Genomic DNA, 13,994 nt, shown 5'->3' with positions numbered 1-13,994 from the left:
ACGGGCAGGTTAGAGGAGCCAGATCTCCGGGGGCCTGGGTGAGGCTCGGGGGCTGACCCGACAAGAGGTGGGACCCCGCCAGTTTTCCGTAGCTTAGTGTCCGGATTGGATCGGCATTTTGCAAAGATCCCTCTGGCCACGGTAAGTGGCCCACTGGAGAGCGGCCCCTGTGCATGTGGGCGGATCAGTTAGGACACTGGGACAGTCCGGATAGGAGGCGAGAGAGGCCTGAACTGGTGGGGAAGCGGCAGGGAGAAAGTGGATGGACTGCGAGGTACTGAGCCGACCGGATCGACGGGGCGGGGTGATGAGCAGTGTCTCTGTGTGTGTGTGTGGGGGGGGGGGGGGCTCGGTGGCAAGAAAGACTGCTGGGCTTCGAACATGTGCTGCCCAGACCCAAACACTCTCTAGGCTCCGACCGAGCCCTCTCCCATCCTGTCCCTCTCCCGTATCCTCGCTCCCGCATCCTCGCGTCGTGCCCCCGGGGTCCATCCGCCAACACTCCTCCTCCCTCCGACCCAGCCCCTGCTCCTCCAGGCCTGGCCCGCCCTCTTTCTCACCCGACACCGCTTCCTGGTCAGGTCCTCGGTGCCCATCGGTCGGGCAAACCCAGCTGGGCCGCGACCCCTCCGCGGCCTGCCGCACCCGCGCGGTGCAGCCCAGGCCCGCCCTCTCCAGCCCCTCTGCCCCCAGGGAAGAAGCACGCAGCAGCCCCCGGCCGCCTACCCAGACCGGCCTCGCCTTTCCCCGTTCCGTCCTTCGAATCAGACCCTTCTCCGCGGCCCGCTACGCCCCGGCCCCCGGCCCCCACCCCCCACTGTACTCACCAGAGCTCAGACCTAGGCCCAGCTCCCGCAACGGGGTCTCGCTGCCGCGGGTCCTCCAGCCTCCGCCCACCCCGCCTTCCCGGGACCCCGCCCCGCGCAGACCAACCCGGACTTGCATTGCTCCGTTTCGCCGTCACGCTGAAATCCCTTTCTTCAATTAGGTTGCTTGACTGTCATTCAAAAGAGGGCGGGCCCAACTATCGCGGGAAACGCCGGTGATCCCCGCCCCGCTAGCGGAGGCCTCTTAAAGGAACACGCTGCCTTTCTCCCCCGCGGGTTATGGGATCGGGAGGAACGGATTTCTCAGCAAATGCAAGAGGCAGCATTTTTTTTCCTTCAAACTTTTCTATTGGCACAGCCCGGGAGTGAAGAATAAGGCTTTGATTCCCAGTGACAAATCAGAGGTTTTGAGGGCTAAGCTTGTCCTCTGGTGGCACTCAGACCCGTGCCCAGCAGTGGGGATAACTGAGTGGGAGGTGACAGTCGAGTCAGAGGCTGTGAGCATGCTCACCACCGAGATAGAGCTAATTATACCAGCACCCAGGGCTGACCGTGGGCGCTGAGCAGAGGCAGAGGGGTACGGCTCAGCTGCACTGTTGATAGAGACCTGTGGGCGGTGGCATTCGTCACTGAGACTGCGATGGGAGCAAGGCCGGCAGGGCGACAAGGCCTCACTCCTGCTATCTCCCTTTATACTCACAGCAACTCCGAGGTAGGTATAATGCCGATCCCTGTTACAGGTGAAGAAACTGGTGACCCGAGTGGGCCACAGATCATACAGCTGGTAACGGGCAGAGCAAGACACCAACTTGTGCCCATTTGATTCCAAAGTTTATGCTTTAACCATTTTGTCTCCCGGATCCTTACAACAGCTCCCAGAAGCAGGTATTTTGTTGTGCGTTTTACAGATGCTCAGCGGAGACTACCTAATGAAACTGATACTCAGGAGAGACTAAATAATGACTGCCACTTACAGGGCACGTAACAGGCCGCCAAGCCGTTTTACATATGTTGTTTCATTTGATCCTCAAAGCATCACACACTTGAAGATGATTTTTACTTATTTTTTTTTTATTTTTTACAGAGACAGAGAGTGAGTCAGAGAGAGGGATAGACAGGGACAGACAGACAGGAACAGAGAGAGATGAGAAGCATCAATCATTAGTTTTTCATTGCGCGTTGCAACACCTTAGTTGTTCATTGATTGCTTTCACATATGTGCCTTGACCACGGGCCTTCAGCAGCCGCGCTCAAGCTGGTGAGCTCGGGGTCTCGAACCTGGGTCTTCCGCATCTCAGTCCGACACTCTATCCACTATGCCACCGCCTGGTCAGGTGAAGATGATTTTTATGAGTTCTGTTTTTCTGGTGAGGAAATGATGCTCAGGGAAGTTGAGGCTTAGGAATAGCTGACCTCGCTGTCGTCCTTACAGAAATCATCAGCCAACTTTCCAGAAAGGCCCAGATAGGAAATACTTCTGGCCATATGGTCTCTTCCACAACCACTCAACTTTGCTGCTTTAGGGTGAAAGCAACCGCAAACAATACATGAACAAATGGTTGTGTCCATGCTCTATTGTAACTTTATTTACAAAACAGGTGGCAGCCAGTGGCAGTAGTTTGCCTGCCCCTGGTCTTCCCTTTGCTGGATACCACAGCCTTTTACAGACCACTGCTTTGTAGGATCCTCACATCCACATTGTTGTTACTCACACTACCATTGTTTATTATTAATGTATTGTTGTTGATGATGCTGTTATAACTCATATCGTTTCACAAAGGAGCAACCTAACACATGTCCAGGTTAAGGATCGGCCTGAGGTTAACGCAGGAACCAGAAGTCAGATCCAGCTCCCCCCTCCCGGACTCCATCCTCTGGCTCCCACGTGGCATTGTGAGATTACAGGTGAGCTCCAGCTAGGTCCAGCGGATCCCCTCCCTGTCCCATGGCAGGCTGACAGGATGTGTTCATTTGACCTTTCCCTCCTCAGACACATTCTCACTAGTCCATGAACTCCTCTCCCTCCCTGAGCCGCCATGGTGCTTATACCCTGCAACCTTTAATATTACTGAGAATAGAATCTGCTGGAAAATAGATTCCCTGTGGGCACTGACTGCAATGGAGCCTGCTAGCTGTCCACCAAAACCCCTCTCTCTGCCTTCCATAGTCACACGGCTGCCCAGCTAATCGTCACTTCCCAGCCTCCCTGGCGGTTAGTAACTAAGTCCTTGCCAGTGGACAGGATGTGTGAAACATCAGGCAAGGCCTTTAGTCAGCGGGCCAGCCTCCTCCCTGCTCTTCCACCTTCCACTGGCTGGGCCCAGCCTTGACCTTCTGATGGTGAGGATGAGCTGGAGGATGACCTTATGATGGGTGAACAGTAATCTTTGTTCTTTAAGCCACAAGTCATTTTTTTGGGGGGGTACCTGCTTGTTAGAGCCAGCCCTGAAGGTTGTTCACTTACACAACCCTGAGAGTGAAAGCCTCCCTAAATTTGTGCCCCTGGAACCTCACCTGCCTCCCCCTAGTCCCGGCCCTGCTTAGTGCATATTTATCCAAGGAATGAATCATTCACTTTAGCTTTATAATACTTCGTCCTGTTTTTTCTGATATGCCAGTGCCGATTCTTTCATTGCAAGTCAGGAACCAATTCTGGCTAACTTTAGCAAGATCGGAGTTTATTGGCAGGCTAATGGCAACTTCCCAGAGGGGGCAGGAAGCTGGAGAACTAGGCTTAGAAAAGGACAGAGACTGGAGACACTTCGGGTGTTTAGATGGCCAAAATGGAGTGGTTCCATATTTTCCTCCCTTTTATTGATCTTTCTTTGATCAGTGTTGAAGTCCCTGGACCAAGAGTCCAATTGGCTAAACTCAGTTGACATGTCCTCCCGTTAGCTAAGGAGAGTGGGCATCTTGATTGACAGTTCCATCAGGACTGCACACAAGGGAAGAATTCCAGGTCCTATCACCTCCACTCCACCTGAATGTCATGATTACACAAACCCAGAGTAGTGTCTGGCACATAATAGAGCATAATAGTTAAGATCCCTGGGCCTTGTAATCATACAGAGCTCACTGCTACTTACCAGCTATGCATTCTGGTAGAAATTATTAGATCTCTTTGAACCTCAGTCTCTTCATCTGTACAATGGGGATAAGAATAGATCTTAATGCATTGTTGAGAGAATTAAATGAGATACAGTAAATGTACACTTAGCATGTTTCCTAGTAGGTAGTTTAAAAAATTGTAGTAGGCTTTCAATAAGTACTTACTGTATGAGTGAACTATCTGTAATATTTTGAGTTCCTCTAAAATCACATCTGAAACTGGGGTATACAGAAATACCCCTTCCCAGTTCTCTAACCCACTGACCTTCCACATTTGAATAGTGTGTAATCCCCTTTGTGGCCTCACTTCCCTCCTTCCGTGGCTTACAACCCTGGTCTTCACTACAATTCCTGGTTTTACCCAGAACCCTACGCCCCCTTCTCTCCCCATCTACTCACCTGGAAAATATTGGCTGTGCTCAACCCCAACTCACTGCCTCTTCCATACATGTGCACAGCAATGGACTGGGGCCAGAGAAAAACACAGAACTTTTCTGGCTCAAATGGGTCCTTCTACTCCGAGACAATCCCACAGTACCTATTTCCTTGGCCGATGAACTCTCACTGACCCAGGGGCTACCTCGTGTCTTCCCCTCTCTTCCACCTTCAACTCCTCACTCTTAGTGGATGGCTTTCTTATCTCTCTGACAAAAACAAAACAAAACAATACAACAGTAAGGAGAAAAACACCTCCTCTTCTCATTGCCAAATCCACTGATCTACCTGCATCAGTACCTGAGCGCCCTGCCTTCTCTGCTGTTAGCATGAATGCACCTGCTCTGATCTTCTGTGAGGGCAGCCTGCAGGTGTGCCCTGGGTTCCATCTCCTCTCACCTCCTCAGAAATTTTGCTTCTGCAGTTATCCCCTTGCCCCCAGAACCTCTGTGCTCTGTCATTCCCATCAGCACCCACCCCTGCGGTGATACGGCCCATCAGTGGAATGCTGGGGGCTGAGAAGGATGAATCCTCACCATGGTCTACAACAGTGGTCCCCAACCTTTTTTGGGCCACGCACCGGTTTAATGTCAGAAAATATTTTCATGGACCGGCCTTTAGGGTGGGACGGATAAATGTATCACGTGACCAAGACAAGCGTCAAGAGTGAGTCTTCGACGGATGTAACAGAGGGAATCTGGTCATTTTAAAAAAATAAAACATCGTTCAGACTTAAATATAAATAAAACAGAAATAATGTAAGTTATTTATTCTTTCTCTGTGGACCAGTACCAAATGACCCATGGACTGGTACCAATCTGCAGCCCGGGGGTTGGGAACCACTGGTCTACAAGACCAAGGGGCTGGCCCTTCACTACTGTGACATAATCTAGTTCTATTTCTATTCTCCCCCTAGCTCACTTTGATTGAGTCTTACAGGTCTAATACCTAATTGCTCCAACACAGCTTTCTTCCTACCTCTGTGCCTTTGCACTTGCTGTTCCCTTTCCTGGGCTGCTCTTCCCCCTGACCATCACATGGCTTACTTCTTCACTTCATTCAGATCATGCTCTAACACCTCCTCAGAGATGTCTTCCCTGACTACGCTATTTTCTCTAATCCAGCCCCTCCAATCCCCCTCTGTTCCCTTAACCAGCTCTAGTCTTCTTCATAGCACTTGATGTCACATTAGTGTTCTCTGTATTCTGACTTCCGCATTTGTTGTAAGCTCCACGGCAGCAGGGATGTTGACTGCCTGGTTCCTAGCTGTATCCCGGCAACGAGAGCATATGTAGTACATATGTGATCAGTATCTTATTTATGGCATCATTGAATAAACATCTAAAAAGAACGTGGGTCAATGGAGTGTCTCTATGAGCTTGACTCGTTTTATGTTTGAATCTTCCTAAACATTCGTAAGTTACACATGGACCTTGTCACATACAATCACAGTTGAAGTACAATCCCTGTCTCCATACCAGAAGGATTTTTGATACAAGTAGCTCATAAATGTCAAAACCTATGTTTATATACTAAAAGAAAAAGAACCAGTATTTATTGAGTTGTGTTGGGGACTGTTATTATCTCATACAAAACTGTCAACTCCCTAGAGAGCATTAGAGTGCCCATCTTACAGATGGGGAAGGCTGAGGTTTAGAGATGCAGAGAAACTTGCTAAGGCCACACAGCCTGGCTGGCAGCTGTTAGTCTGACTTCAAAGTATGCGTCCTTCTACTCACTGAGAACCATAGACCTCAGCATGTAATTCTTCGACTTGTTCTTATTTTATCTTATTTTTAGATTTTACTTATTTATTTTTGTGTGTGTGTGAGAGAGAGAGAGAGAAAGAGAGAGTGTGGGGGGGTAGAAGCAGGAAGCATCAACTCCCATATGTGCCTTGACCAGGCAAGCCCAGGGTTTCGAACTGGCAACCTCAGCATTCCAGGTCGACACTTTATCCACTGCGCCACCACAGGTCAGGTCAAAGTTGTTCTTATTTTAAAATACTTGTTAAGGCTGGATATATATGAGACTTCCTGCTAAGGTCTTTACATGATTTATCTCATTTGATCCTCACATTCCTATATGGTACATACTATTATTACCTTTATTATACAAATGAGGAAGCAGCCACATAAAGGTCGAGATGTTTTCCCAGGTCTATTTGGTGCAGTGGCAAAGCCACTATTCAAATCCAGTTCTGTCTAATTTCAAAGCCTGAGTCTTTTTCGGCAACATCGTGCTGTCTCCGTTAAGACAACTCTCTGCCTACAACAGGATAAGAGAAGAAAAATGACTAACACAGGCGCATAAAGTATCATTAAGAAAATTCACGGTGACTTGGTTCTTTAAGCGGGAAGCAAAGGGCAGGAGGCAGACAGCCAGTCTAGCATGGGCGTTTGCAGGTTGGGGGTTCGCATTAACTCACCATAACTTAATTTGCGAAGATTGTTCTTCCAGGAACTGGGGCTTATTGTGTATTTGTGTGAGTGGGGGGGGGTAGATGGAGGGGGACTGGGAGACCCTGGGGAGCAGTCAGCTGTCAACCCCGGCAGAGGGTTGCTCAAGCCTCCTATGTGAGACTAGCACCTTCTGCTGGCCTAGGAGGTCATCTTCCAACACGTAAAGCTCCGTGTGTGCACGTACCTGTGCGTGCATGTGTGCGTGCGTGTGTGTGTGTTGGGGAAGTATGGTAGGGAAAAGAGAGGTGGCCTTGCTGACTCAGGGCGCCTCTGTCTCACCGTCCCTTGCCTTCATCCCTCTAATTGTAAGCCCAGCCCAAGAGATCGGAGCCTGAGCAGGGACCGGGGGGCTCCCGCGCTCCTACAGACACCTCCCTGAGTTTTATGTAACTGGCCTGGTCTGTCCGGAGCACCTGCCCATTTGCTGAGAAGCCGAGGCAGCCATCCTGGAAGAAATGAAGGCCCACTCTTGCCAGAAGGCCTGGCCTTGGAGGTCCGGCTGGGAGAGAACACCATCTGGAGGTGATGCTTATGTTGAACAGGAATTTTCCAGGTGAAGGGTGAAGGATAGGGTGTTCCAGGCAGATGGTTAGAGAGCTGTAAGCAGGGCAATGACACGATTTGATTTGCATTTGCAAAAAGATCTCTTAGTTGCTGTGATCAGAAGCTAGAGATGATGATGGTTTGTCCTCTTGTCACTGAGGATGTCCTGCAGGGGTTTGTGCTGCTGACTCTTGCTGGTCCAGACTTCCATGGCTGACCAACCCCTTTTGAAGGACACCCTCTCCCTCTGGAGATTTCATGCCTTCATTGAGGTGTACAGTATCATCTCGTCCAAAGGAATGGACTATCTGGGACTGGTCTGGAGAGAAACCACATCAGGTATTTGAAAGAAAAATCAATATCAAGAATTGTCCACTAGAGATCAAGTTGTTAAGCAGGTATCTAAAAGAGGACCAAAGGACTCTCAGGTCCGAGTTATGACTTCAGGAAACATCTACCCACCGTTTCTAAGGCTGAAGAAACAAAGGATAGGCATTGGGATTATTAAAACTTAGAGACAGTTCCCAAGGTTCCTGCAACTCAGCCTCGGAGGAGGGCTTGCTGGCCAGCTTGTGCTGAGGTTCTGAGCTCAGAGGAGGACCTGTGAGGATCCCACCTGGGGGTCTGCAGGGGCCTGAGGAGGTTATCTGCCAATGCAGGGGAGGGGGCCTGTGAACAGAGTCACCAGGTGATACAGAAGGAAACCACCACGGCCAAGGTAGAGCAGTGATGCTGGGGTGACGCTCAGGGTTCCCATGGAGACGGGAAGGAGCAAGTCCTTCCCCTGCTCCAGGCTTGCAGCTTCCCGCGTGGATCCCCATGAACAGAGACTGGGACCGAGCTGCTGGCAAAGCCACCGGGCAGCTCTCAGAAGCCCAGCTCCTCATCGCAAAGCAGGGGATGGAAAGGTGGTTTGGGGCTGAGAGACCACAGCTTAATCACCACATGGGTGACACTCCAGATGTCTGTTCCCACCCCAATACTGGTTGTTCTGTTTATCATTGAGTTATCAGAGGGCAGGCTTATTGCTAAGATTTTGGGAAGTCATCCTATTGTTGCCTCGTGACTTCTCTCCAGTCGCTCCATCTCTGGTGGTGGGGGCAGAGGTACACACAATTAGCTCATTCCCCAGCGAAGCCTGATGCCCTTGGTGACAGAAGGGACAGAGGAAGTGGTGGAATGTGGTGAGAGTTCACCCTAAATGGTGCTAACCCTTGTACTGGCTTTGAAGGAAGAGTGATAAGTAGCATTTCAAACGAACTGACAAGAGAGGCAACCATGAGGCCCATTATACAGAAGATGAAACTGAGGCTCAGAAACGCCATTTCTTGAGTCAGAACCTCCATCTGTCTGACTGCCTTGCCCAGATTTCTGAACCACAGCCTTGTGACTAGAGTTTGTAGCTTCCTCAGCGGTATTAACCTATAAAACTGGGGCAATGCCACCTGCCTCTCAGATGGTGGTGTGAGGGTTAACTGGCTTCCTATATCAAATCGGAGCAGAACGCCATTTTGGGAGACAGATGCTGGGCACATCCCCCTCCCATCACCAGCCTGGGAACTCGTAGTTCAAACGAGTGCCTCCGCAAAGTCAGAAAGCAGCCCATGGCCCGGATCTGGGTGTGTATGGGGTGGTGTTTTCATATTGAAACCAAGAATGTAAAATCCTTGAATGTCACGGTCTCAGCGAATACTAATAATGATGATAACGATAGTAATGGTAATACGCTTCCACTTAATGAATGCTCACTGTGTCTGGGCCAGGTGTCCTCTATTTACTATTTTCTTTGTCTATTCACCATAGAGGTACCTTAGTGCACTACACGCCAGGCATCATGTTATGCTAACTCTAATCATCCCAGTGACACTGAGTGGTATGTATTATTATTCCTGTCGAACAGATAATGAACCCGAGCTGAGGGAGCAAACAGAACCAGACTATAGACTGGGTATCACTAATATCTTGGACAAATGAAAGAGCCTGTTTTATCCATTTCTTTAAAAGCATCCAAAGGTTTTAAAAATGACCAACTCTGATTCTCTTTTCAAATAAAAATAATTCTTTTTAAAATAAAATAAAAAATCTCAATAGGTGGGTTGAATATCAAAATGGATCAAAAAAAGTTCATTAGTGAACCAGAAGATCAAACTAAGGAATTCTCCCAGAATGCAGTGCAAAAGAATAAATAGAGGGAGAGTCTGAACAAAGTGCTCAGAGACAAGAGGGACGGATACAAAACTTCGACTCTCTGCTTATGTGAGCTACAGAAAGAGAGAAGAGAACAGAGGAAGGACAGGCAATAATTCAAGACATCTCCTTGGAACTTCAGAAATACAAGAGATTTTATATCAAGAGGACCTGGTTACAAGTCCTCTGTAACTTACAGGAAGTAATTATTAAAAGAAATGTGCGAATAGCTCAATAATTGCAATAAATATGAAAATATTAAACTTCCTGTTAAGAGATAGAGACTTGAATACAGTAAAAAAAAAAAAGTCAGTGTATATGCTTCTTTATAAGAGCAGCAAAAATGGAGTAATAAAGGGTGAAACTGATATAGAAAAAGGAACACCAGGCCAGTGCCAGCAAAGGAGAAGCAATGGTCCACGCCATTTTAGCAACCGGGAAAATGGACTTCAAGGCCAAAATAATCAGTATGGCATTAAACAACAAGTGTATATATATATATATATATATATATATATATATATATATATATATTTTTTTTTTTTTTTTTTTTTTTTACAGAGACAGAGAGAGAGTCAGAGAGAGGGCCAGATAGGGACAGACAGACAGGAATGGAGAGAGATGAGAAGCATCAATCAGTTTTTCGTTACATATTGCAACACCTTAGTTGTTCATTGATTGCTTTCTCATATGTGCCTTGACCGCGGGCCTTCAGCAGACTGAGTAACCCCTTGCTCGAGCCAGCGACCTTGGGTCCAAGCTGGTGAATTTTTGCTTGAACCAGATGAGCTCATGCTCAAGCTGGTGACCTTCGGGTCTCGAACCTGGGTCCTCCACATCCCAGTCTGACGCTCTATCCACTGCGCCACCGCCTGGTCAGGCAACAAGTACATATATTGATAAAATATTCAACCTACCAATAAGTTCAGTCTCTATGCTTGCCTATACCTAGTAACATAGGGTCAAGATATGATACTAAAACTGATAGAATTAGATGAGAAAACAAGCAATCCACAGCTTTGTGGGGAACCTGAATACACCGGTTAGGACTCTGGAGGGTTTGAATACTGTGACGAGTAAGCTTTATTGAACAGATTTATACAGGGACAACTAACTGTCTGCCCTCTCCAAACACACATGATAACATTGCAAAAAATCATCCTTATTTGAAATAACAGCTATTTCTTTTACCCCTCCCCGCTTTTCACTTCTCTCCTATTCTCGTATTTTCCTTCCCTCCCCTTCCCATTTTTTCATCTGTACCACCTGCTTCTCCCCCTGCCAGGTAACCTTGCCTGCGAGTGACTATATCCTTCTGTCTCTTCCTTTCGGCTCATAAAAGAAGATGTAAATATACAACACCTAAATGGAGTTCTCTGTCTCTCACACAAACGGAACACAGGTTATACATCTCTCTGCATCTTGCAGAGATGGAGGATGGGAGGCCCCTCCGGTTAGTACCTAGTTGTTTAAGACATTCTTTGTCAATGGCTTTACAACAAACAGGCCACGGTATAGACGTAGCACGATTTATTCAGCCATTCTCCCGATGGGTGTAGCACTTGGTTTTTAGGGTTTTATTGCAGCCATGACCACTGTTGACATAAATATCTCCATGCATTCCAGTGATTTTATTTCTATGGGCTGGATTCTCAGGCATGGGACTGCTGGGTCAAAGAATATATGGGGTTGATTCATTTCGATATATGCCACCAGACCTCCAACAAGGTCGTAAGTACTGTGATGTGGTGAAGACCATCCCCTCCCTGCCTGCTGCAGGTGTTACCACACTCCCGATTTGCTAGTCTGATGTGAATGCAGTGATATTTCATTATTATTTCATCTGTGTCTCCCTGACTCCCAGGAAAGCTGAACGTCTTTTCAGATTTACTCCGCATTTGGATTTGTTCTTCTTTGAACAGTCTAGTGATAGCTCCTGACCATTCTGATCCTGACACTAATTTGAAAAAGCTCTTTTTAGATGGGAGATATGAACCCTTTCCCCACCTCCTACTGCAGGCGGACAGGAGTATCTCCTGGGGTGCTAGGCACCAATAGTGGTCTGTGTTTTCTTCTAAGACCTCAATGGGTTTGGTTTTTAGACTTACGTCTTTGATTCAGCTGAGATTAATTTTTGTTTAAATGACAATTTTATTTCTTCCATCTCGCCACTACCCAATATGGCAGCCTCGAGCCATACGTGGCTATTGACCACTGGAAATCGAACTGCTCTGAACCAAAAATGCATTTCTAAGACTTAACACACAAAAAAAGTAAAATGTCCCATTAATGACTTTTGTATCGATTACCTGTTGAAATCATAATATTTTTGATACAGTGGATTAAATAAAGCATTAACATTAACTTCACATATTTTTTCTTTACTTTTTCTCCTAATGTAGCTACTAGAACAACTTATTTATTTATCTAGTTATTTATTTATTTATTTATTCAGTGAGAGGAGGGAAGGTAGAAACAGACTCCTGAATGCACTAGAACTGGGATCCACCAGGCAAGCCCTCTAGGGGGCGATGCTCTGCCCATTTGGGGTGTTGCTCTGTTGCTCAGCAACCAAACTCTTGTTAGCATCTGAGGCAGAGGTTATGGAGCCATCCTTAGTGCCCAGGGCCAACTCACTTTAATTGAACCACAGCTGCAGGAGGGGAAGAGAGAAAGAAAGAGAGAGAGAGAGAGAGAGAGAGAGAAACAAGAGGGGGAAGAGAGGAGAAGCAGATGGGCACTTCTCTTGAGTGTGCTGACTGGGAATAGAACCTGGGCCAACACATGCTGGGCCAACACTCTACCACTGAGCCAACTGGCCAGGGCTGGTACTAGAACAATTTTAATTGTGTACACAGCTTCCATTATATTTCTATCAAACAGCACTCTTCCAGATAATCAGTTGTGCCAGAACTATTTCTTAAACATTTTGTTCTCTCTACTTATCTTTTATCTGCCTCTTGAGGGGTTTATCTACTTTATTGCTTATCATAGACATCTGTCTTATTCATCACTTCCCATCAAATTTTGAATAGCTCTTTTATATTTGGTGAAATTAATCAGAACTCAAATTCCCAGCCTCCCTCCCTGTGAAGACTCTGTATTTGACCTTTGTGGAATGAATGGGAAGGGAGCTCCATAGGGAGTCAGGATCTGCATGGAGTTTCCATTTTCGTAGGCCCAGGTGACACAGGCAATGAGCTTTGATGGTGGCGTTCCCAACAGTGGCTTCAAGGTCAAGGTCCTGGCGGGGTGGGGGGCGGTGGTGACAACAGTGGCAGTTCCTTCATCAGGCAGCACTGGGTATGGTTTGGGGGATCAATTAACCTTGAGTCTGGTTTTTCAGTGCTAACCAACATTGAGAGTAACTCAGTACAGTATTTCTTTAATAAACTTGTTTTCTGCTTAATCATCAGAATCAGCTTCTACTGCAATATAGAATGCAATACAGAGCTCAGATTGATATATTGGGCTTTCTTACCGTCAATGAAAGGGATTTTAGATTTATTTTTTCCTACTATTTCTAAAATATCATCTTCTATCTTTTTTTTTTTTCCTGTGACAGAGACAGAGAGAGAGACAAATAGGGACAGACAGCAGGTAGGAAGGGAGAGAGATGAGAAACATCAATTCTTTGTTGCGGCACCTTAGTTGTTCATTGATTATTTTCTCATATGTGCCTTGACCGTGGGGCTACAGCAGACTGAGTGACCCCTTGCTCGAGCCAGCGACCTTGGGTCCAAGCTGGTGAGCTTTTGCTCAAACCAGATGAGCCCACACTCAAGCTGGTGACCTTGGGGTCTTGAACCTGGGTCTTCCATGTCCCAGTTCGACGCTCTATCCACTGTGCCACCGCCTGGTCAGGCTCATCTGCTATCTCAATGATTTCTTTCTTCCTACTTCTGCCCCCCAACCCCGGCTTATTTTCTTGTTCTTTTTCTGTTTCTTAAGAAGAATGTTTAGGGAAAAAGCAAAATCTAGTGCAGGGGTTGGGAACCTTTTTGGCTGAGGCATGAACGGCACATATTTTAAAATGTAATTCCATGAGAGCCATACAACGACCCATGTACTTTATGCATTATCCAATAAAAATTTGGTGTTGTCCCGGAGGACAGCTGTGATTGGCTCCAGCCACCCGCAACCATGAACATGAGCGGTAGGAAATGAATGGATTGTAACACGTGAGAATGTTTTATATTTTTACGTTATTATTTTTTTTATTAAAGATTTGTTGGCGAGCCAGATGCAGCCATCAAAAGAGCCACATCTGGCTCACGAGCCATAGGTTCCCGACCCCTGATCTAGTGCGTCTCCGAGGTCCAGAAGGAGGGAGTTGGCCGAGCAACTTTCCAGCTCTAGGTCGGGAGAGAGCTCGGGAACCAGAGGCGCAGGCTCGAGAGTGAAGGTCAGAAGGAAGGCGGTGAAGCCTGGA

General features: G+C 47.3%; 1 protein-coding gene across 3 annotated transcripts in view; it reads right to left on the bottom strand.

Annotated features, from left to right (window-relative positions):
* The window catches only part of ELMO2 (engulfment and cell motility 2), a 35,868-nt gene extending 34,933 nt beyond the window's left edge, over positions 1 to 935 (bottom strand). For 2 of the 3 annotated variants that reach the window (XM_066234757.1, XM_066234759.1), the window contains exon 1: positions 828 to 925. The gene's annotated coding sequence lies outside the window, so the exon portion shown is untranslated. Of the gene's footprint in view, positions 1 to 827 lie in introns of all 3 variants that reach the window. The other variant, XM_066234758.1, reaches the window with a different exon arrangement.
* Between the last annotated feature and the right edge of the window lie 13,059 nt (positions 936 to 13,994).

Source organism: Saccopteryx bilineata, chromosome 6, assembly GCF_036850765.1.
Source record: "Saccopteryx bilineata isolate mSacBil1 chromosome 6, mSacBil1_pri_phased_curated, whole genome shotgun sequence".
In the NCBI taxonomy this organism is placed as follows: Eukaryota; Metazoa; Chordata; class Mammalia; order Chiroptera; family Emballonuridae; genus Saccopteryx; species Saccopteryx bilineata.
This window is presented reverse-complemented; position numbering and strand designations above follow the sequence as displayed.